The sequence below is a fragment of the Gorilla gorilla genome, chromosome 13, assembly GCF_029281585.2.
Source record: "Gorilla gorilla gorilla isolate KB3781 chromosome 13, NHGRI_mGorGor1-v2.1_pri, whole genome shotgun sequence".
Lineage (NCBI taxonomy): Eukaryota > Metazoa > Chordata > Mammalia > Primates > Hominidae > Gorilla > Gorilla gorilla.
The window spans coordinates 25,342,337-25,365,626 of record NC_073237.2 but is presented as its reverse complement, the minus strand read 5'-3'; positions in this window follow the sequence as shown (position 1 = coordinate 25,365,626).

Below are 23,290 nucleotides of genomic sequence, written 5' to 3'. Positions count from 1 at the left end.
GCCCTTTATCTGGAACATCGCAGCTGAAGTCTAAAGTGCACTAAAGTCTAGTCATTCTGCTGGTGATGCACGGGCAGGGTTCTAATGCAGATAATTATCATGTCAAGTTGAATTATCTTTCCCCTGCACGCTACTGCTCATCTGTTAGTCTTTAACAGTTAGTGCCCACATGGATGGACATCGCTAGAGTCAAGAGTTTGATGCAACCAGATTTTCTGTCACAGAAGCATCCAAACAGAGTTAGTAGGCTGCTGCCCCAAGTTACGCATGCCAACTAGCCATATCTACTTCTTACACGCAAGCCGGATGACTGAATTGCTCACATAATTCAAAACCAGAATGTTCCTTCTTGACTGCATATTGCATAGCAACAATGGACTTTGGATAAATTAGGACAATAATTTACTATGAGAGCAGCTAATAACTATAAGCCCGGTCAACTTTCTGGTTGACAGAATGTAAGACACTGGGGCAAGAAAGGGAACTCATCTGCTTATTCCAGCTTTAGCAACCTTTTGCATCTGTAATTCATGCAATGGAATAGCAGAGGCAGCTCTGGAATGGGAGGGGCTGACTCCCAAGGAATAGCCTCCAGCCAACCCTTGGTGAGTGTTTAGAAAGCCTGCAATGATGTTGAAAGCAGCAAGAACTGCGGAAAGAACATGAACAGGAACACTGGAGACATGGACTCTAGATCTTGCACTGCTGCCAACTAGTGGTGTGATGAGGGACGAGTATCTGATTTCACTGCAACTCCATTTCTTTCTTCTTATGTATTTATTTATTTATTTATTTTAGACTGAGTCTTGCTCTGTCGCCCAGGCTGGGGTGCAGTGGCGTGATCTTGGCTCACTGCAACCTCTGCCTCCCGGGTTCAAGCGATTCTCCTGCCTCAGCCTCCCGAGTAGCTGGGACTACAGGCGTGCGCCACCACCCTCGGCTAATTTTCTTTTTTATTTTTTAAGAGATGAAGTTTTGCTCCGTCGCCCAGGATGGAGTGCAGTGGTGTGATCATAGCGCACTGCAACCTCACACTCCTGGGCTCAAGCAGTCCTCCTCCTGCCTTAGCTTCCTGAGTAGTTGGGACTACTGGCACGTGCCACTACACCTGGTTATTTTTTTCTATTTTGTTAGAAATAGAATATTGCTGTGTTGTCCAGGCTGGTCTCAAACTCCTGGGCTCAAGTAATCCTCTTGCCTCAGTCTCCTGACCGAGGCATGAGCCACTGCACCCAGTTCTTCCATTTGTTTAGTTGGAAAGGGAAGGCATATATTGAGATGCTTTTGAAAGTTTCTTCCAGTTCTAACAGTCTATGCATTTTTTAAAACAACCTATGCATCTTGAATTTTAATTGTGTCATCTAGAACTTTCTGTTATGGAGTGTATGACTTTGAAAATATCATCAAATATGGTCAGACATCAAAATGGTCAGTGTGTGTGTGTGTTCCACGATAGGATGGATGTAAAAATAAGGCATATCTCATCCATCCGAATAGTGAGGCAAAGTGATTGGGAAGGGGTGAGTTCTTGTTACGTGGTTCCAGTAACTTCAACCCCTAATGCTGATAAAATTTAGAAAAACAGCTCACATATGAAACTATCAATTAATTTATTTTCTCTGCAGAGATGCTTTTGAGTAACTTTCATAGGAAATGAAAGATGGGATAAATTAGCCAAAAATAATGTTTCTTGATGAAAAGAACAGATTTTAAGCATTTGAATTTTATTCCCTAAATTAAAGCAGTACTTTCTTAAATTAATTTTTTGAGACAGGGTCTCGCTATGTTGCCCAGGCTATTCTCAAACTCCTGGGCTCGAGGGATCCTCTTGCCTCAGCCTCCCAAGTAGCTGGGATACAGGCAAGCGCCACCATGCCCAGCTAAAGCAGCACCTTTACACCCAGTAGGTGATATGGTAGCAAATGGCTAGCCTGTTAAAGGGCAATATTATTTTCATAACAATTTTCTTAAGTCTGGTGCTTGCGTACCTGTAGAGACAGAAGTAGGTAGTGGATAGAAATGTGGGGTAGCTAGATCTTGGAGTGAAGAATTGGTGTTGGATACAGGCTAGGAGGATGACCCATTCCTGTCTCAGATACATTCCTCCTGGTGAATTCAGTTTTCCCCTTGCATGGTTCATCTAGCTGCAATGAAGGAAACTCATGAAAAGAGATTCGCTTCTCTTTTTTGGCTTTTTAAAAAAGTGCTTATTTATTTGGCATGTAGGTGGTGGTATTGTCCAATGACAGTGGGTTTAGGTGAGGCAAATTGAGAAAATATGCTTCAGGAAGTCAACATTGGATGGAGCTATTTCACATCTTGGACCCCTCATTCTTCCTCAATGATGGGATGATTAGAGGTTGGGTCTAATCTTTAAAGTTGCCCACATTTCTAAAAATGCTGTAACTCTGTGTTCATCTTTCCTGTCCTTCCTACATAACCTTGAACTAAAAGCTAAGAGCAAAGGATTCACTGTGATTTGCCGTGGAAGGCAAAAATAAAAAGTATGCACGCATAATTTAATATTGATATTTGTATTATTTAGTCTGATCACAGAGGAAATGGGAGCTGATGTCACAGCCTGTCTTGTTTTCCATTTAGATCCCAGGAGGGATTAAAGAGCCATTTCCTTTGCCTCGACTTCCCAGACAGTACAGTACACACCATTCAGAGTGTACAACCTACTCATAAGAGAATTAAGTGCTTTAATTTCCATCACTGGTGAGGAATTTGTATTTGCAAGGTCAGAGATTGACTGATGACTCATGATTGGGGAATAAATCCAACATAAAATCACAGGAAGTTTGTGATTCCTAATTTATAGGGAGCTATATAGGCTTTGAGTATTGAACAGTTCAACCCCTTCATTTGGCAGATGGGGAAACTGAGTCCCAAAGGGACGCTAGTTAGAACTGGCTTGGACTAGGATAGGTCTCTGGGCTCCCAGTTTAGCCCCTTTCCCCATCGTACCTTGTTGGTTTCGATACTTTAACTGTGAATATTCTCATTGACAATCCTCCCCTCAGAAGTAAAGATGAAAAGAATGGAGTGTTGTTAAACCCCAGCTTGGGAGGGACAGGATAAGGGGTGGCTGTTACTCATCAATAGACTACAGGCAGCCCTTCTTTCCACATTGCCTCACCCATCTCCAGTTGTTAATCTGGACTGTGTTATTATCCAGTCCTACACCTCTCCTTCCTCATTCCTTCAGGAGGTGAACATGGCCTGGAATTCCTAAAATAAACTTGACTTTAAAGTCCACTCAGGACCAAGATGAATGAAATAAGGGTCAGGACAAAGAAAGGACCCTTGGGCTCTCAGTAAGGATTGTTCCATGATAGATGCTAACCAGAGTCTTCACCTAGCAGAGAGGATAACTTACTTCTAGAAATTACTGCTCACTAAGGGACAGATGCCTCTTTAGGAAGAGGGGACCTTTGAACCTTAAAGGGAGGTAGAATGTTGATAACCTTCACCTCACTGGCATTTGCTTTCTATGACACCCCATTCTTAGTTCTAACCTTTAGGGCTTTGTTGTCTGGATAATTCATGAATATTTGATCTCTTGCCATGTAGACTGCAAGCACCTCAAGTACAAGGAACATGTCATCACTCATTCTTTCATCCTCCAAGCAACCGAGGACAGGTATTTACATGGTAGAAACTCAGTTAGTACCCCCAAGTGAATGAGTGAATGAATGCATTTCATATCTACTAGTGTTTATAATTTAAAAATTGGTGGCTTTGTATATTAGATTGAAAGGAAATTGTCCCCAAAAGAAATTTCCCTCAAATCCTACATAGTATTATTATTATTATTTTGACACAGAGTCTTGTTCTGTTGCCCAGGTTGGAGTGCAGTGGCATAATCTCGGCTCACTGCAACCTCTGCCTTCTGAGTTCAAGCAATTCTCCTGCCTCAGCCTCCTGAGTAGCTGGGATTACAAATGTGCACCACCACGCCTGGCTAATTTTTGTATTTTTAGGAGAGATGGGGTTTCACCATGTTGGCCAGGCTGGTCTCGAACACCTGACCTCAAGTGATCCACCTACCTTGGCCTCCCAAAGTGCTGGGATTACAGGCATGAGCCTCCACACCCGACCCTACATATTATTCTTATATAGTTACTTATTTCTCACTCTTTTAGAACAGGTTGTTTTTTGTTTGGCTAAATAAAAATCAATTAAATAATTTTAGTCTATCATAGGCAGAGTTATAGAATGAACTTTAAAATGTATTTGCTTGTATTTATTTACAGCAATATAATTATATAAAACCCATGTCATACTTTAAATAACTTTCTTTCTTTTATAAAAAAGTATGTTTACTATAATAACATTTAGACAATACAAAAGTAAAGAAAAAAAGTAATTCCCCATAATACTACAACCACTCATATTGATGGTAATTCTTTTGGCCTTTCTTCTATCATATACATGTACAGCTCTTGCTCTTTCTTGTGTGTGTGTGTGTGTGTGTGTGTGTGTGTGTAGGCATATATATATATATATATATATATATCCACACACATTTATATCTGTGTATTTTTACAAAAATAGAACATTTAGTATATGCTGTTTTTACTTGCGTTTTTCATTAAGTGATATTGACTGTCTTCCTATATCTTTAAATATTCCTCTAAACATTATCAATGATGGCTGTATGGCATTCCAGTATATGGATTTACCATAATTTATTTACTAGATCTCTTCCTTTGGGTATTCAGTTGCTTCCATATTTTCTCTATAAATAATACTTCAGTGAACATCCTTGTAGCACTAATTTTGTGCACACTTAAAAATTTCCCTGATCATTAGAATTACTACCTTAAATTCAGAGTTCTCAGTTTTTCCTAGTGACCCTCTTTTTTCTGAGGAATAGAGCACACTCTGGCCAAGGGTGTAGATGTCAGGTATCCAGGCCTTTAGAACTACAAACAAGGAAATGGGAGATTTTGTTTTTAGAAGAGGTTTGCTTTCTTGTGCTAGAAGTTATTTTGCAGCAGGAAAAGTAAAATGTACTGAGAGCTTAGTTTGCATTGACATCATTTAGAGCACATGCTAATTTCTAGCCATCTCCCTGCAGAGGTTAGAGCTGATTTTGCCATCATTCCCATCCCATCCCCATTACACAAAAGACACATGCATACGTTATGAAAATGTGCTTAGGCCGGGCGCGGTGGCTCACGCCTGTAATCCCAGCACTTTGGGAGGCCGAGGCAGGTGGATCACGAGGTCAGGAGGTCGAGACCATCCTGGCTAATACGGTGAAACCCCGTCTCTACTAAAAATACAAAAAAAAAAAATTAGCCGGGCGTGGTAGCCGGCGCCTGTAGTCCCAGCTACTCGGGAGGCTGAGGCAGGAGAATGGCGTGAACCCGGGAGGCGGAGCTTGCAGTGAGCCAAGATAGCGCCACTGCAGTCCAGCCTGGGCAGTCAGTCCAGCCTGGGTGAAAGAGCGAGACTCCGTCTCAAAAAAAAAAAAAAAAAAAAAAGAGTCAAATAAAATAATGTACATAATGTGCCTGGCTTATGGTGGACACTTTATAAATCGTAGCTACTACTAATAACAAGACATAATTTTTCAGTAGAAAAATTATGAATTGAGCATACTCTAAATGGAGCAAGTAATTTTTTTTTTTTTTTTTTTTTTTTTAACCACAACAATATCTAAAAGGCCAGGCATGGTGGCTCATGCCTGTAATCCCAGCGCTTTGGGAGGCTTAGGCTGGAGGATCACTTGAGCTCAGGAGTTTGAGACCAGCCTGAGCAACAAAGTGAGACCCCATCTCTACCAAAAAAAAAAAATTAGTTAGTCATGGTGGTGGCACACACCTGTGGTCCCAGCTACTCCAGAGGCTGAGGTGGGAGGATCGTTTGAGCCTGGGAGATACAGGCTGCAGTGAGCCATGATCGTGCCACCACATGCCAGCCTGAGTGACAAAGCAAGACCCTGTCAAACCCAAACCAAAAAACTCCCAGTATCTGCTATCATTGGTCAGTCCCATTTAAATTATCCCTGGCCTCTGATTCACAGTAAATCTTTTTTAAAAAGTGGCAGAGCACCCACAGTCCTCTTTTCCTCACCTCCTATTTATTCTTTTTTTTTTTCTTTGAAATGGGGACTCTCTCTGTTGCCCAGGCTGGAGTGCAGTGGCGCGATCTCAGCTCACTGCAGCCTCCACCTCCTGGGTTCAGGCGATTCTCCTGCCTCAGCCTCCTGAGTAGCTAGGACTACAGGTGCGTGCCACCATGCCTGGCTAATTTTTGTTTTTGTTTCTGTTTTTGTTTTTAGTAGAGACGGGGTTTTGTCATGTTGGCTAGGCTGGTCTCAAACTCCTGACCTCAAGTAATCCACCCACCTCGGCCTCCCAAAGTGCTGAGATTACAAACATGAACCACTATGCCCGGCCACCTCCTATTTATTCTGCAGCCTAAGGACAGGTTGGGCTTTTGGCCCCATCTGTTCTCTGAAACTCCTCCTTTGAGAGAAGTCCTTATTGCCAAATCCAGGAGATTCTTGTGGGCCTCAAACCCTCTGCAGCATTTGACACTATTCGCCACATGGCCTTTTCAGGAAAGCTCTCCCCTCTTAGCCTCAGGGATACCACATTCTCTAGCTTTCTTTTCACCTCACTAGATGCTCCATAGCCTCCTTCCACACTCTTCCTTGGGTCACACTTAAATGGCAGCATTCTTTAAGGACCTCTCCTGGATCCCCTTCTCTTCTGTACCCATGGGCAATCTTGCCTGGCCTCAAATGCCATCTTTAGGCTAATGATTTACCACATATGTCCCCAGCTCACTTCTCTCCAGAAACACAGAGGTGTATATCCAACCAACCTCCTAACTTCACTGTCTTCTCAGATGTCCCGTGGGTACACACTTCACCTGTTCAAGGCAGAACCAATCCTCTTCCCATCTGTCTTAATCCATTTGGGGCTGCTATTACAGAATATCTGACACTGGGTAATTTATGAAGAACGGAAGTTTATTTTCTCTCAGTTATAACGAGACTGGGAAGTCCAGGATCAAGGTGCTGGCATCTGGTCCAGTGAGGGCCTTCTTGCTGTATCCTCACATGACAGAAGGTGGGAGGGCAAGAGAATGCCCACTCCTGAAAGCCCTTTCATAAGAGCACTAATTCATTCAAGAGAGTGGAGCCCTCATGACCTAAATCTCCCATTAGACTCCACCTCCTAATACTGTTGCACTGGGGATTAAATTTTCAACACATGAAATTTTGGTCACACATTCAAACCATAGCACTCTTCTAATCAATCTTAACTCTTATGCTGTCTAGCCCAATGACTGGCACTACCATCCATTCCCTCTGGTTGTTAAAGCCAGAAATCTGGGAGTCAACTTGACTCTTGCCCCACCCATAGGCCCTACCTTGAATTAACCACTAAGTTTTGTTGATTCTATCTCCTTAATATCTCCAAAAGTCATAATATTCTTTCTGTTCCCACTACTACTACTTTTGCTCAGGCCACCCATTAATTGGTCTTTATTCTGTCTTATCCTCGCTAGTGCGTTTTCTACCTTGCAGCCTAAGTGATCTTTCTAAATATATATTTTATAGTGCAAAGACCCAAAGCAAAGAGTTTGGTGAGCTCAGGGAACATCCAGCAGATCAGTGTATGGAGATAGAGGCGGGAGGTTGAGTGGGAAAAGAGAAGAATAGAGGAAGAGTGAAGAAGAGGCAACAGGTTGAGGAAGAGAGTAAAAAGGGATGATGTTGGTGGGAAGATAGGTCTTTGCACATGAATTCTTTCTGATTAAAATTCCTTTTCCTGGCCAGATGTGGTGGCTCACGCCTGTGATCCCAGCACTTTGGGAGGCCGAGGCGGGAGGATCACGAGGTCAGGAGATTGAGACCACGTGGTTAATGTGGTGAAACCCCGTGTCTACTAAACACACACACACACACAAAATCCCTTTTTCTATCTCTTCATCTGGCTAATTCCTAATGTCATTCAGAAATAGCTGGGTGCAGTGGTTTATGCCTGTAATCCCAGCACTTTGGGAAGCCGAGGCGGGCGGATCACCTGAGGTCAGGAGTTCAACACCAGCCTGGCCAACATGGTGAAACCCTGTCTCTACTAGAAATAGAAAAAAGTTAGCCGGGAATCATAGCAGAAGGCTGTAATCCCAGCTACTGGGAGGCTGAGGCAGGAGAATTGCTTGAACCCGGGAGGTGGAAGTTGCAGTGAGCCAAGATTTCGCCACTGCACTCCAGCCTGGGCAACAAGAGTGAAACTCCATCTCAAAAATAAATAAATAAATAAATAAATAAATAAATAAATCAATAAATAAAAGAAATCACCTTAGATATCACCTTTTCTAAAAAGTCTTTACTAGTTTAGTTAATGGTTACTTGCCAGTGCTGGTTCCTTGGTTGTAACCATGGTACCACTGTAATACAGGATGTTAATACTGGGGAGACCAGGGTGAGAAGTATATGGAATTCTCTGCACTATCTTTGCAACTTTGCTATCAATCTTAAACTATTCTAAATAAAAAGGTCATGAAAAAAATTCCACTAGCCCTCCTGTGCTGGCTTAGCTGCTGCTTCTGTGTGTCTATGAGACCTGTGCCTACTCTTGTCCAAGCATCAAAGCACTTAGCATAATATCTTACCATTGTCTATGTGTTTTTCTCTTCCACCAAAATAAGGATGGGAATCACGTCTTCTCATTTTTGATCTCTCATGCCAACACAGTGCCTAGCAAATGAGAACTGTTTGGTTATCTCCTAAGCAAATGTTTATTGTAAATAAGTTTATTTTAGGGGACACTACCAAAGCTCTTATTACAGGGTAACCTGAGATTATAGGAAAAAAGAACCTAACAGTCTCAGATATTAGAAATGACTTGTAAGCTCTGTTTGCTTCTCAGCATGGAGGACTTGGCAGACCTGTAGTGATGGATATACTTGAACATCCCGTGCATCCCCACACACAATGTTTCTGTTTCCGGGAGAGCCACGTGATCCTTGTTCCTCTGAAGGTAAAGAGTCCCAGGCCAGTTGAGCTGGGTTAGTTCACTCCAGGTGAGCCTCACAGGCTGCTGCCAAATCCCAGGAGGGTGTGGACTGTGTGCGAGTGCAGGAAAGCCAACTAGGGCAGAGGGCAAAAGAACCAGTTGGAAGAAGAATGACACCACAGGGAGATGAATCTCCAGTTAAGCAATTCTAGTCCCAGCTCTTGCATTAATGAGCTGCGTGACCCTGGCCAAGTGTCTATCTCTTGGTAGGCGCCAGAGTCCATATCTGTAAAATGAGGGCTTGGATTGGCTGGTCTCTACAGTCTCTTCCAGGATTGATGCTGGGATTTGGTGATCAGTGTGAAGACTGTGGACACTGGTGGAAGGAAGGAGGTAAGTGTGTGTTAGGAGCATACGGCAACTGAACCATTGGTTTGGGTTAGCAGGCACCATGAGCCAAAAAACAAACAAAGCCAAAAAAACGAGTTAGGTCAGAGATGTGTTTTAAGTCATCCTGGAAGTAGAGACTTCTGGGACACAATAGTTCGACTGCTGTGTCTTAAGGATTTAACTCAGATCCATCAGAAGGAAGCATTCCTAAGTATTGGAGTGAGGGAGGTGGGTGGCAGAGCAGTTGTGATTTATACTTAATAGAATGATCACATTTGGGGAGGTTTTTGTGTTTATTGGCTAATAGGTTTTTTGTTTTGTTTTGTTTTTGAGACGGAGTTTTGCTCTTGTCGTCCAGGCTGGAGTGCAATGGTGCAATCTCAGCTCACTGCAACCTCTGCCACCTGAGTTCAAATGTTTCTCCTGCCTCAGCCTCCCAAGTAGCTGGGCTTACAGGTGTGTGCCACCACGCCCCGCTAATTTTTTGTATTTTTAGTAGAGATGGGGTTTCTTCATTTTGGCCAGGTTGGTCTCGAACTCCTGACCTCAAGTGATCTGCCCACCTCAGTCTCCAAAGTGCTGGGATTACAGGAGTGAGCCTGTAATCTCATTATTACATAGTTTTGATTATTTGCTTTTCACTGAAATTATCTGTAATTTAAGTGTTGGAGATGATGCAAAGAGTACCACCTGGAACTTGGCTGGGGCAGGCATGGCAGCAATGCAGTGTTTTTGAATGCAACTGTTAAGTGTGTGAATCAAAATTATTTGGAGTTTGAGGCTATGAACTATAAAATCATAAAAATTCAGCATTTTCTTAATCTAAGTGAAAAAAATCCAGTTTATTTCAAAGTTTACCTTTCTTGACTAGGTAGTAGTGGCTTTGGTGATTATATTAAAGATTATATTAAAGAAAAGTGTCTATTTGCGTAATTGAATAAATATATTGTAACCAATCATTACTAGTTAAGAAGATCTAGTACCTGGTAGAGAACTTAGGGTGAGTAGAGAAGAAAATAACAGCGTGATTGTTAAAAATCCTAAGAAGATTCTTTTTGTTCACTGTATCAGAATTTCTGAGAGGTGGGTGGAAACACCCACTTTTGTCCCTGAAAGAACTGGAAATATGTAGTCACAAGGTATGCTTAGAAACAGGGGCTTCTGGCTCAGAGCAACTCCTTCCAAATCTGGTCCTCCTTCTGTGTGGACCAGGTTTTCTTTCCTTCTTAGAAAAATAGTTATGTAATGATTCACTTGTGTTCAGGGATGGTAGAAAATTGCTTAACCTCATAAAGATTTTGGATTTAAATCCTGATGGACAAGGCACCAGCCAAATGTTAGCGTGAAGATGTGTGTCCTTGGTCCTCAGCGTTGAAGTGAGCCAAGAGCAAAGAAAAGACCCTCCTGAAAAATGAGGGAACCAGCCAGAACCAGGGAGAATGAAGGGAAGTGGGCCAAGCATTAGGGCCGCAGGAAGAGGAGCCAAAACCCCAAAACAGTAATAGTTAGCATTATTGAGCATTTCTGCTGTGCCAAGCATGGTTCAATCATTGAATATAATTCTCACATCAACCCTCTGAGGCAGGCTCTATTATTTCCACTTTACAAATGGAAAAGTCAGGCACAGAGAGGTTAAATATTCACCCAAGGATAATCAGATAGTACATTGTGGAGCTGGAATACAAACCCAGGCAATTCCACTGTGGAGTCGTTGCTGTTAGTCACCGTGCTTCAGTGCATATATAACCTTTCGATATTGTATATGACTTTCAGTCTGTGCTTCCAGTACCCAGCCTGGGGCTGGGAAGGTAATGGACTTTGCTGGATGTTCCTGAACTGAATGGAACCCAGCAGACTCAGCCTGTGTCCAAACCTGGTACCTGGAGTCTGTGGGAGGCTCTGTTTGGCTCAGCACAATCCTTGGGAGAAGCAGAATGCTAGCCAGTCCCTGAGGGCTGGCAACAAAGCCCAACCCAGCCAGCTGACAGATCATGGCAGGACTCCCCCTTACTGCATTGAAAGGGGTAGGAAAAGCATGGGCACTCAAGAACCCAGAGCTGACGGAGATGAGAAAGCAGCCTGGTCATTCCATAGCACATACTGAGAACCCACTCTACACCAGCCCCTGCTCTGGGCACTAGCCACTGTCAATATAGAATTAGATTGTGCATATTCTGTGCCCTAGAGGAGCCCCCTGCTAATGGTGAGAAAGGCCACCTATCTGATAGGACTTTGGAAATTGCCTTAGGACCTCTGTCCTGGTTTGTACAGCAGATAAGACTAATTCCAAATCATATTGTCATTCTGGTAGAATTTTATTTATTTATTTATTTATTTACTGACTGAGACAAGGTCTCACTCTGTCACCCAGGCTGGAGTGCAGTGGCATGATCATAGCTCATCGCAACCTCAAATTCTTGGGCTGAAGGGATCCTCCCACCTCAGCCTCCTGAGTAGCTGGGACTACAGGTTCATGCCTGGGTAGTTTTTAAATTTTATGTAGAAGCAGGGTCTCACTTTGTTGCTCAGGCTGGTCTTGAAGTCCTGGGCTCAAATGATCCTTCCACCTCAGCCTCCCACATAGCTGGGATTACAGGCATGAACCGCTACACTCAGCCTTACGGAATTTTAAATATTCAGCTCACTGCCCACTAACTGAAATCAGGAGATGGGTTGTATAATCTGTAGACCCCTGGATGAACTTTTTGGAGCAAGGATGTAGGGGCTAAGGTTATGGCAGGTCTGGGTAGATAGAATCTGCAACAGGACTCTGTAATTAAAATGGCAGTAGAGATGGTTGGATAAGAGAGGGGAGAAGGAAAGAAACCTGCTGTTGTATTCATAAAACAGTAGGGCGTATTTATCCCGGTGGAAGAGGGCATTTATTCTGTGTGCTAGCCATGGAACCATCTATTGGATCAAGCCTCTTGAGTGATGAAAAAATTGTTGTAGACTAGGGACTTATTTGGTGATGAAAGTGATGTCTGATTTGCTTGTTGTACTGGTGGCATTCTTTGTATTGCCTTGTTTCACTCTCAGAAGTATTCTGGGTTGGATGACAAACTTTATGGTCACACTGCCCATGGACAAAAAGACACCTGTATTTTTCTGGTGGCCCTGAGTTCTAAATTTTAAAGCCAAAGAGAAGTTGGTGTATAGAGCACCTCTTGCTAAATAGCATTTTCTTCTGTCACCACCATGGTGAATATGCACAAAACTCTTTTCTTTTCCCTCTTAGCTTGGCTGGAAATATAAAACTAAAATTTACTTTAAAATTAATAGAAAACAAAAAAGATTCCCTTTAAACCAGAAAAACAGATACAGGATAGAAATTTATTAAGTTCTTGCCACAGATCAGCTTGACTGGCTCAGTTCAGAATGATCAGTTCCTGGATTGTTTAGCTCTCCTCCACCTAGAGTTCTGGGACACACAGCCAGAGAGAGGCTGGAGTAGGGGTGTCTGCAGGGAACCATAGATGTAAGGGAGTCCTTGGCCCTTCACATGTCATTCTGGGCTATGAGACCCTGAGGGGTTAGTCCTTGACTCCTGGGAGAAGGGAGAAGGGTTTTGTTTTTATTATTTTTTCACATGAAGCCACCGCTTGAAGCATAGTGACAGTGAATGTAGAAATCATTAGAAACATGGTTGAGCACAGTGGCTGACACCTATAATCCCAGCACTTTGGGAGGCCGAGGTGGGTGGATCACTTGAGGTCAGGATTTCGAGACCAGCCTGGCCAACATGGAGAAATCCCGTCTCTAATAAAAATACAAAAATTAGCCAAGCATGGTGGCTCGTGCCTGTAATCCCAGCTGCTTGGGAGGCTGAAGCAGGGAGAATCACTTGAACCCGAGAGGCGGAGGTTGCAGGGAGCCGGGATCACACCATTGCACTCCAGCCTGGGTGACAAAGTGAGACTCCATCTCAAAAAAAAAAAAAAAAAAAAAAAAAATCATTAGAAACAAAAGAATCCGGGGAAAGGAATGAAAGTGGTGTTTCATGAAGTTTAATTGAGCAATGACCTCCTCATTAGCAGCAGTCAGTTCAGTTTATGTGACCTCATTTAAGGAAAAAAAACAAGGATTAGGGGAAAAAGCGCCTCTGTGTTACTGTTCCTTCTCTCTCTCACTGGTACATCCACCTGTATCCTTGTGGTTGTGTTGCCATTGCTAAATTCATCAAGCAAGGTCTGTGATTGTATGTGACCTTAGTCATCTATTTGTTACACAAGCATTTTTGGATTGTTTGAACCATTCAACACCTCTTTCCTTTGCATATAAATGGAGATTAGGAGGATTCTTAATAGGTAGTTATTGAGCATCAAGCCTGTCATAGATATTAAGGAGAATTACAGGGTCGGGGATTTATAGTCAAAATTCAAAGAGATGTGAAAATAATGAGAAACCTCATGGTTTAGGTTTTGATGTTAGAAGCTCGCTGCTTCAAAGATCTAGAAATGTGTAATAAAACCATACCAGCTCTCGTTTCTACTTCCCCAACATAAAACAGCTAAAGATCACTGAATAAATTAATAGACGATAGCAAGAGTGTGTTTCTTCAAGGGAAGTTCCTCTGAGAAGCTTGCTATTTCAGGAAGACATGGGTCATGGCTTTTGTGAATCAATTTTAAAAGGAGCCAGATAAACTTGTGGCCAGCGATAACATCTATAGCTATTGAAGGCGAGACGGGGTAGTCAGTTCTTATGCTGCATTCCATTTAAACCCTGTGTCATGAAGTCTACGTGAACAGGCTGGGAATGTCTTCCCCACAGGGTCCTTGCTGGTATTCAATTTCTCCTGATAAACTGCCTGATTCTCCATGTCAAACCCTTTTCAAAGCTTGACATAAATTCTGGGTTGATGAAGTAACATACTGATTATTTAAGAAACATGGCATAACTTATAAGGACTAGGATGCATGCCCAACTCTTCAAAGTTTTGAACTCTGGGGCCTAGAAACCAATTTCAAAGGCACTGCCTACTTGCTTTCTTTCTCTTCTTTCTCTCTTTCTCTCTTTTTTTTTCTTTCTTTCCTTCCTTTACATCCTTCCTTCTTTTCTTTTCCTTCCTTCCTTCCTTCCACTTTCTTTCTTCCTTTGTGAGATTGGGGGAGGGTAGTTGGTCTCACTATGTTTCCCAGGCTGGACTTGAACTCCTGGGCTCAAGTGATCATCCTATCTCAGCCTCCCAAGTAGCTGGAACTATAGGCACTTGCCACTGTGCCTGGCAAGACTTAGTTTTCTTTTGCAAATCATTCCTGGGAATTGACACAGAAACAACTTATTAATCTTAAAAGCAACCATATTCATAACTTCATGGTAATGATAAAAATACTAAGAGTATTTAAATTTCAATAAGAATAATAGCTGAAATGTATTGGGGGCGTATTGTGTGCTAGGCCCTGTGTACACTGAAAGTTTTACATGGATTGTCTTGTTAAATCCTCCCAATAATAAGCATTATTATGTAGGTGTTATTATATTATCCCAGTTTTACAGATGAATATTATTACAGTCCAACCGTGCTCCTGAATTCCTGACCAAACATCCAACTGTCCACTCAACATCTCTGTTGGGATGTTTAATAGGCATCTCAGGCCGGGCATGGTGGTTCACGCCTGTAATCCCAGCACTTTGGGAGGCCGAGGCGAGCAGATCACCTGAGATCAGGAGTTCGAGACCAGCCTGACCAACATGGAGAAACCCCGTCTCTACTAAAAATACAAAAAGTTAGCCGGGCATGGTGGCACATGCCTGTAATCCCAGCTACTTGGGAGGCTGAGGCAGGAGAATCACTGGAACCTGGGAGGCGGAGTTTGCGGTGAACCCAGATCACGCCATTGCACTCCAGCCTGGGTAACAAGAGTGAAACTCTGTCTCAAAAAAAAAAAAAAAAGCATCTCAAGTTTAAAATGTCTAAAACTTGGCTCCTAATATTCCCTTCTTGTTCCTCTGCCCCCAAGAAACTTCCTCCCCTTCAGTTTTCCTCATCTCAGGTAGTGGCAAGTCCAGCCTTCAGGTTGCTGAGGCCCAAAACCTTGGAGTCATCTTTGACTCCTCTCTTTCTCTCAAACCCTAAATCCAATCTGGTCAGCAAATCCTGTTGCTGCACCTTCATAAAGCATATCCAGAATCAGAGTACTTCTCACTCCTCCACTGTTACTTCCCTGCTTCAAACCACCATCCTCTTTCACCCGGATGATTGCAGTAACCTTCCGCCCTCACCCCCTTCAAGTCTGTTCTCATCATGGTAGCTAAAGTGCTCTTGTTAAAATGCAAGTTCAAAACCTTTCAGCGGCTTCCCATCTGACTCAGAGTGGAAATCAAAGCCCTTACAACGGCTACAAAGGCTCCACAGGGGCCCGTGTCTTCTCTCACTGGCTGTCCTTCCCTCAGCCTTCCTCACTAGCTTCCTCGGCTCCAGCCTCCTTGCTCTTCCTCAGGAAAGCCAAGCCTACTCAGGGCCCCAGAGTCTTGGCCCTGATTCTTCCCTCTGCCTGGACTGCTTTCCCCAACACCCTATCCACAGGCTTTGGAGCTGCCTCTCTTTCAGGTCCAATGTCACTTTCCCAGAAAGCCCTGCCCTGAAGCCCCATTTAGTTTTTACAACTACCCCCGGCCAGCAGTCCTCATGTTTCTTCCCAACTTTAGTTTCTTCCCAGCACTTGCCACCATTGAACATACTACATAGTTTTCTTAATTTGTTGTCTCTTTCCCCACAATAGAATGTCAGCTCCATGAATGTGGAGATTTTTTTGAATTTTGAATCATTATGGATATATAATAGTTGTACATAGTTACGGGATACGTGTGATATTTTGATGCAAGCATACAGTGTATAATGATCAAATCAGAGTCATTGGGTTATCCATCACCTCAAGCAAGGGCAGAGATTTTTGTCTCTTTTTTTTACTGCAGTATCCTTAGTGGCCAGAACAGTGTCTAGCACATAAGAGACACTCCATTTGTTGAATAACTGAATAAATGAGGAAAGTGAGGTTTAGGACTTGCTTGACTTTATTTTATTTTATTTTATTTTTTTAGAGACGGAGTCTCACTCTGTCAAAAAAACAACAACAAAAAACAAATGGTATACTGTTTACACTGTCCTATATCTCTCTTTTTCATTTATCATATCATATATGTTAGAGATTGTGTTATATCAGTACATGAATAACTTTCACATTCTTTTTTTTTTTTTTTGAGACAGCGTTTCTCTCTTGTTGCCCAGGCTGGAGTGCAATGGCGCGATCTCGGCTCACTGCAACCTCCGCCACCTGGGTTCAAGAGATTCTCCTGCCACAGCCTCCTGAGCAGCTGCGATTACAGGCGTGCGCCATCACACCTGGCTAATTTTGTGGTTTTTTTTCTTTTAGCAGAGATGGGGTTTCTCCATGTTGGTCAGACTGGTCTCGAACTCCCAACCTCAGGTGATCTGCCTGCCTCAGCTTCCTAAAGTGCTGGGATTACAGGCGTGAGCCACCATCCTGGCCTCACATTCTTTTTTAAACAAAGATACATTGTATTTTATGTATGGACATACTAAAATTTATTTAACCAGTCCCCTATTGATGGACATTTAGGTTGTTTCCAATCTTTTTCTGTAATAAATAATGCTGCAGTTAATACCTTTGTGCAAGCATCATTTCACCCATGTAAAAATATGTTTGTAGGATAACTTCCTAGAAGAGGAGATACTGGGCCAAAGGGTATGTGCATTTGTAATTTTTTTTTTTAGCAAAGTCCAGCCCTGCAGTCTAGCATTTGTAATTTTGATAGATATTGCCAAATTTCCCTTCTTGACCTTTGTACCAATTTGCATTCTCATCAGCAATGTATGTGAGAGGTTAGAAGCTCTTAACCTTGAGTTCACAGGCCCTGAAATTGTATAAGCAAATTTTTTGTGCTTATGCGAATCTATGTGTGCTTCTGCGGACGGCCCGTGGGGCTGTCAGCAGATTCTCAAAGGACTCGAAATCTCCCAACAGGTTAAGAATCATTGCTTGCAGGAAGCCTTACTCTTGAAAATCTAATATAAAGAAGGGATTTCTTCAAATTATAAAATGATTTTGAAAGGATTCTGATTTTCAAAGGGAATCACTAAAAATGTCTTGTGCATTTACAATACAATGAAATTGATGAAATTAAATATGTGCACTTATTTTATTTGGTAGACTCTTTTTTTGCCCAAGTGTATATTGGTTCTAAGAGGATTTGGAGCAAATCCCACTACAATAAAAGCTATGTATAACAAAAAGATATTTGAGCCTCCAGGTAATACACCCTTTATTTCAAATAATAGTAAACCTGTATGCATAGCTTTGGGTTTATATGTTTAAGATGCTGTATTTGGAAACATTTTTGACATACCTTAGTGCACAGAGCTTAATGCAGAGCTTGGCATACAGTAAGCCTTCAATGTCTATCTTCTGTATTCTTTTTTCCCTTTACTCCTTATCTTAGAATGTGCAGCATTTCACAGATCTGGTTATAATGACATTGGACCTAAAGTGATTCTCTCAGCCTAGGAGAGAGGCCAGTGGCGATTCCCAGTGGATCAGCCTGGATATAGGCTCTTGATTTCCTGAGCCCTCAGCTCAGTGGTTCTTTCCTCCACTCAGGCCCCAGCACATATGCAAAATACACTTAAGCCCTTGTCTTCTGCTTCATTTCCTTGACCATTTATAGGCCTAGAAACCCTGACCTATATCCCAGGGGTGTGATGTGGATTGACCAGTAAACCATTATTAATTGTGAAGTAAACATTCATTATTGTTAGCACTGTTTCCGGTCTGGGTTCCTGACCTGGAGAGAGAACCTGCTTGCACAGTGGCTCTCTGTGGGAGTTCAGAACACCCACAAACTTATGAGGGGTGTGTCCTCCTTTGAAGTATGCTAGGAGTACTTCAAAGTTTTTTTGTTTTTGTTTGTTTTTGCTTTTGTTTTTGTTTTTGTTTTTGAGACGGAGTCTCGCTCTATTGCCCAGGCTGGAGTGCAGTGGCATGATCTCAGCTCACTGCAACCTCCACTTCTCAGGTTCCAGCGATTCTCCTGCCTCAGCCTCCCAAGTAACTGGGATTAAGGCATGCACCACCATGCCCAGCTAATTTTTTTTTTTTTTTTTTTTGAGACAGAGTCTTGCTCTGTTGCCAGGCTGGAGTGCAGTGGCACGATCTCAGCTCACTGCAACCTCTGCCTCCCAGGTTCAAGCGATTCCCCTGCCTCAGCCTCCCAAGTAGCTGGGATAATTTTTGTATTTTTAGTAGAGACAAGGTTTCACCACATTGACCAGGCTGGTCTCAAACTCCTGACCTCAGGTGATCTGCCCGCCTTGGCCTCCCAAAGTGTTGGGATTACAGGCATGAGCCACCGTGCCCAGCCTACTTCAAAGTATTTTAAAGGATTTGAGTTCACTGGAGAGATGTCCTGTTTTTAAGTGACTACGAGAACCTGGTCACTGTTCCCAATATCAGAAGGACTGCCATGGGGCAGAGGATGAGGAGTTGTCCTTCATGGGTCCAGAGGGCAGAACTAGGACCAGTAGGGAGGTAGATGTTAACCTGATAATGGGAAGAACTTTAATAGCTAGAGCAGTTCAACTACCACCAACTGCCTGAAAAAGCAAGAAGTTCTTTCCAGTCATGAAAACATTCAAGCAAAGGCAAGGTGATTTTTCATTTTCAAAAATAATTTATTGATTAATTACCTACCATGTGCAGGACATTGTCCTAAGTGCTAGAGGAGCCCAAATGTGAACTAGGCGAGTAGTGTGCTCCTAGAGAGCTCCTGGTGTAAGAGGGAAGATAAAAGTCATCTATCCATGCATCCATTCACTCAGTGAATATATACTGAGCACCTACTATGTATGTGACAGGCATCATAGCACTGCAGATACAACAGATAACAAAATAAAGATTTTTGTACCTTACAGGTGGTAGATGAGGTTGACAGTAAGATTCCCTAAAGCAAGAAGTTAATGTTACCCTTTGAGAATGAAATTAGGAAGAGTTAATGTGAAACAAACCAACAAAATCAACTGGCTAATGGGAATGTAATTATAACTAAGAGAGCTTAAATACAACAAATCATATGATACTTTGCTGGCTCTTAGTGTAAAGGGGTTAGTCTGCCTGGAGCTCGAAAACAAAGACGCAGCGGAAAAATATTTTAAAATTTGTTCCTAGCGTTCTCTGAAGACAGGGTAGTCAACCATGGACTGAAAACATCAGGCTGCCACAGCTCAGTGACACTGGCCACTGAGATCATTCAACTCACACTCTTTCAAGCACCTTTTCTTCTTCTCTTGGCTCCTATGTACCTTCAGGTTTAACTTAAATATAACTTTTCTGGAAAGCCTCTTCTGTACTCTCAGAGTACTATGTACTATGTACTGCTTCATGGCACTTATTACAGCCATAATTTATTAACTGTTTATTTATTTAGTGTCTGTCATCTCTCACTAGACTGGAAGCTGCATGAGGGCAGAAGCCCTGTCAATCTTATCCACCCTTGCCTCCTACTGCCTGGCACATAGAGGCACTCAGGAAATATTTGTCAAGTGACTGAATACATAAATGAAAGACTGAATGAATCTGACTTCCCAGGAAGATTTTCTTATAAGGGAAGAATGCTGCCAGCAGAGAGGGGACTTTATTTCTGAGATTCTTGGAGACCTCTCTTATGACATCACTCTAACATAGGTAGAAAATGAACCGGAATGATCTATGGGACTTCAGAGATGGGTAGCAATTATGGAAGTGGTTGTTGAAGAGTGGACACCTAGCCCAAGTCTTGAATCAAAGATGGGATTAGGCATGTGGGACTAAGGGGTAGAGGGAAAAAGATTATTCTAGGCAGAAATGGACAACACAGGCAAAGATACCAAGTCTGGAATGCAGAGTGCATATAGGGAAGAAATGGGAAATAACATGGGGAAGGCAGGCTGGGATCCCAATGAGACAGGCAGGATGAAGAATATGGACTTATTCATATTCATCTGTTGGTAGGCTTTGCCATGGAGGGAATCCCTGCATTGCACAGGGGAGTCAGTTCCTTCCGTAGTGTCTCAAAAGGCATGGTGTGGACAGTGAAATTGACTGAATGACTCCAGGGAAAGGCCAGCTGAAATGTTTCCCGAAAAACCTTCGCAGTGGGGCATTACTTTAATGAAGTTGCAGGGTCCAGGTTCTGGCCCTTTGTCCCTGAGGTTCGGAAGTCTAATTTGTCAGCAGTCAAGGGTGTCTAGGCTCACAAGGCTAATGTACATAACCAGGATGCTAGCTTATTTACAAGGAAAACTAGAATTGCTGAAGGTTTCAAATGTTCAAGGCCTATGACTAGAGCATTCTAGCCCAGTAAGTAGGCCACATGAGAAGTCATATTATAATCAGGTGTCAGTTTATTAACTCATGGTAAGAAATACAATTGCCAAGGGATGCCTAAGTCCAATGGCTAATGGATTTATTTCTTGTAGGTGGAGCTACATGAAGCTAAACTATAATTAGATTGCTTGATAAGTGCGGAATTAGAACAAGGGGAAGAAATTAAAAGAATGTTTAGAGGCATCTGGCCTAGAACTCTATAATAGGGAGATACCTGTCATCAGAATTACCCAAATCTCCTTCTTAACCAGAGCCCCTTTGCCAAGACTTGCTTGTCTGACCTTGTAGGGTTGCTACCTTTTCTAGTCTTTTCTTTCTTTCTTTCTTTCTTTTTTTTTTTTTGTGACACAGGGGTCTCACTCTGTCACCCAGGTTGGAATGCAGTGGCGTGATCTCGGCTCTCTGCAACCTCCGCTTCCCAGCCTCAAGTGATCCTCCTATCTCAGCCTCCTGAGTAGCTGGGACCACAGGCATACCATGCCTGGCTAATTTTTTTTGTATTTTTTGGTAGAGATGGGGTTTAGCTGTGTTGCCCAGGCTGGTCTTGAACTCCTGAGCTCAGGTGATCTACCCACCTCGGCCTCTCAAAGTGCTGGGATTACAGGCATGAGCCACTGCACCGGTCTCTAGCATTTTCTTAGCTCGTCAACCTCGCTTCTGATTGAGCTTTTCTTCTTTACCTGTATTAATATTTTCAATGAGATTTCATCAAGTTGTCCTGGTCTGAGAACCCTTCTGTTTCTTTAAGGTGACTTAGCTAATCTCTACTCTAATACATTATGTGTTGATGTCCTATTTTAACTCTGAAGGACAATCTCATTTCTAATTCTTTCAGGATCACTCACTGTTGCCCTTAGTACTGACAACACTTTACAGCCTCAAGATTTTAGGGCACCCCAAGCCCCAGATGGCTTAGAGCAATCTTATTTAACATTGTCGGGATTTCCCAAACTAGATAAAACCTCAGTGATAATAACTCCTTCCATTCCATTCATGTATTTCTTTGTAATCAAAACACATGATCACATCTGTTCTTTTTTTTTTTTTTTTTTTTTTTGAGACAGAGTCTCCCTCTGTCACCCAGGCTGCAACCTCCGTCTCCTGGATTCAAGCAATTCTTATGCCTCAGCCTCCCAAGTAGCTGAGATTACAGGCACCCACCATCATGGCCAGCTAGTTGTTTTGGTGTATTTTTAGTAGAGACAGGGTTTCACCATGTTGGTCAGGCTGGTCTTGAACTCCTGACCTCAAGTAATCCACCCGCTTCGGCCTCCCAAAGTGCTGGGATTACAGGCATAAGCCACTGTGCCCAGCCCTTTTTTTTTTTTTTTTTTTTTTTTTTTTTTTACAGAGTCTTACTCTGTCGCCCAGGCTGGAGTGCAGTGGTATAATCTCAGCTCACTGCAACCTCTGCCTCTGAGTTCTAGCTATTCTCCTGCTTCACCCTCTCACGTAGCTGGGATTTTAGGTGTGTACCACCACACCCGGCTAATTTTGTATTTTTAGTAAAGACGGGGTTTCACCATGTTGGCCAGGCTGGTCTCAAACTCCTAACCTCAAGTGATCCATCCACCTTGGCCTCCCAAAGTGCTGGGATTACAGGCATGAGCCACTGCGCCCAGCCCATGTCTGTTGTTTTATTCCATCATCCTAAGAACTCTTGAGGGAAAGGGCAGGGATTGGAGTTGCTTATGGTCACACAGTTAATAAGAGGTAGAGACAGATCTCAGAGCCCAGGGCACTTTCTGTTGCATCCTGCTGTTGCACCATGAAAAAGAGCAGAGTTTTCTTGTAAATTCCACCTGCACTGAGAAGAAATACCACATAATACTATTGTTAGATTTACCCACTTGAAGGTCAAGCACAGAAGTCAGATTTGAGGCTTACCATGAAACCATGATTGAAAAATCTAGTATCAGAAGTAGGGCTTGATTTGCAGTACTGTAGATGGGTCTAGTCCCTCCGTATCTCTAGGAGATAGAACAACAGGATTAGACAGACCCCTCAGGGCAGAGTTGGCAGGAGCAAAGACCAAATCATAGATTGGAAGGCACAACAGTGATCCTAGAGTTAGAATGAAGGGGGCTGGTGTTCCTGGGGTATATTACCACCAAGCTACAGGAAACATAGGGTTGAACGACCCCTCTTAGACTCAGAAGTCTTTTCCTCTAAACACTGCTGGATGTACAAGGACCCATTCTTATGCATTGCTTGCTTTCCGCAGACTGCACACAGACCATGATAAGAGTCATTATTGAGCACCCACACTATGCTAGGCTCAGGCCTAGGTATGTGATTTTGCTCTTAATCTCTATCCTACGCCCAAGAAACTGTAACCTTTAGAGGCTAAAACTTGCCCAAGATCACTAATATGATGGAAATGGGTTTCTAAGCAGGTCTGTTTGGCTGCAGAACTAAACTTTTCCCTTTATGCCGTGACGACAGACCTTCATATCTCAGAATGAGATGTTACAATTCAGGCCTCTTCTGTCCTCCAGTTCTGCTGGCTGGAGTGATGAGAACAAGAGACAC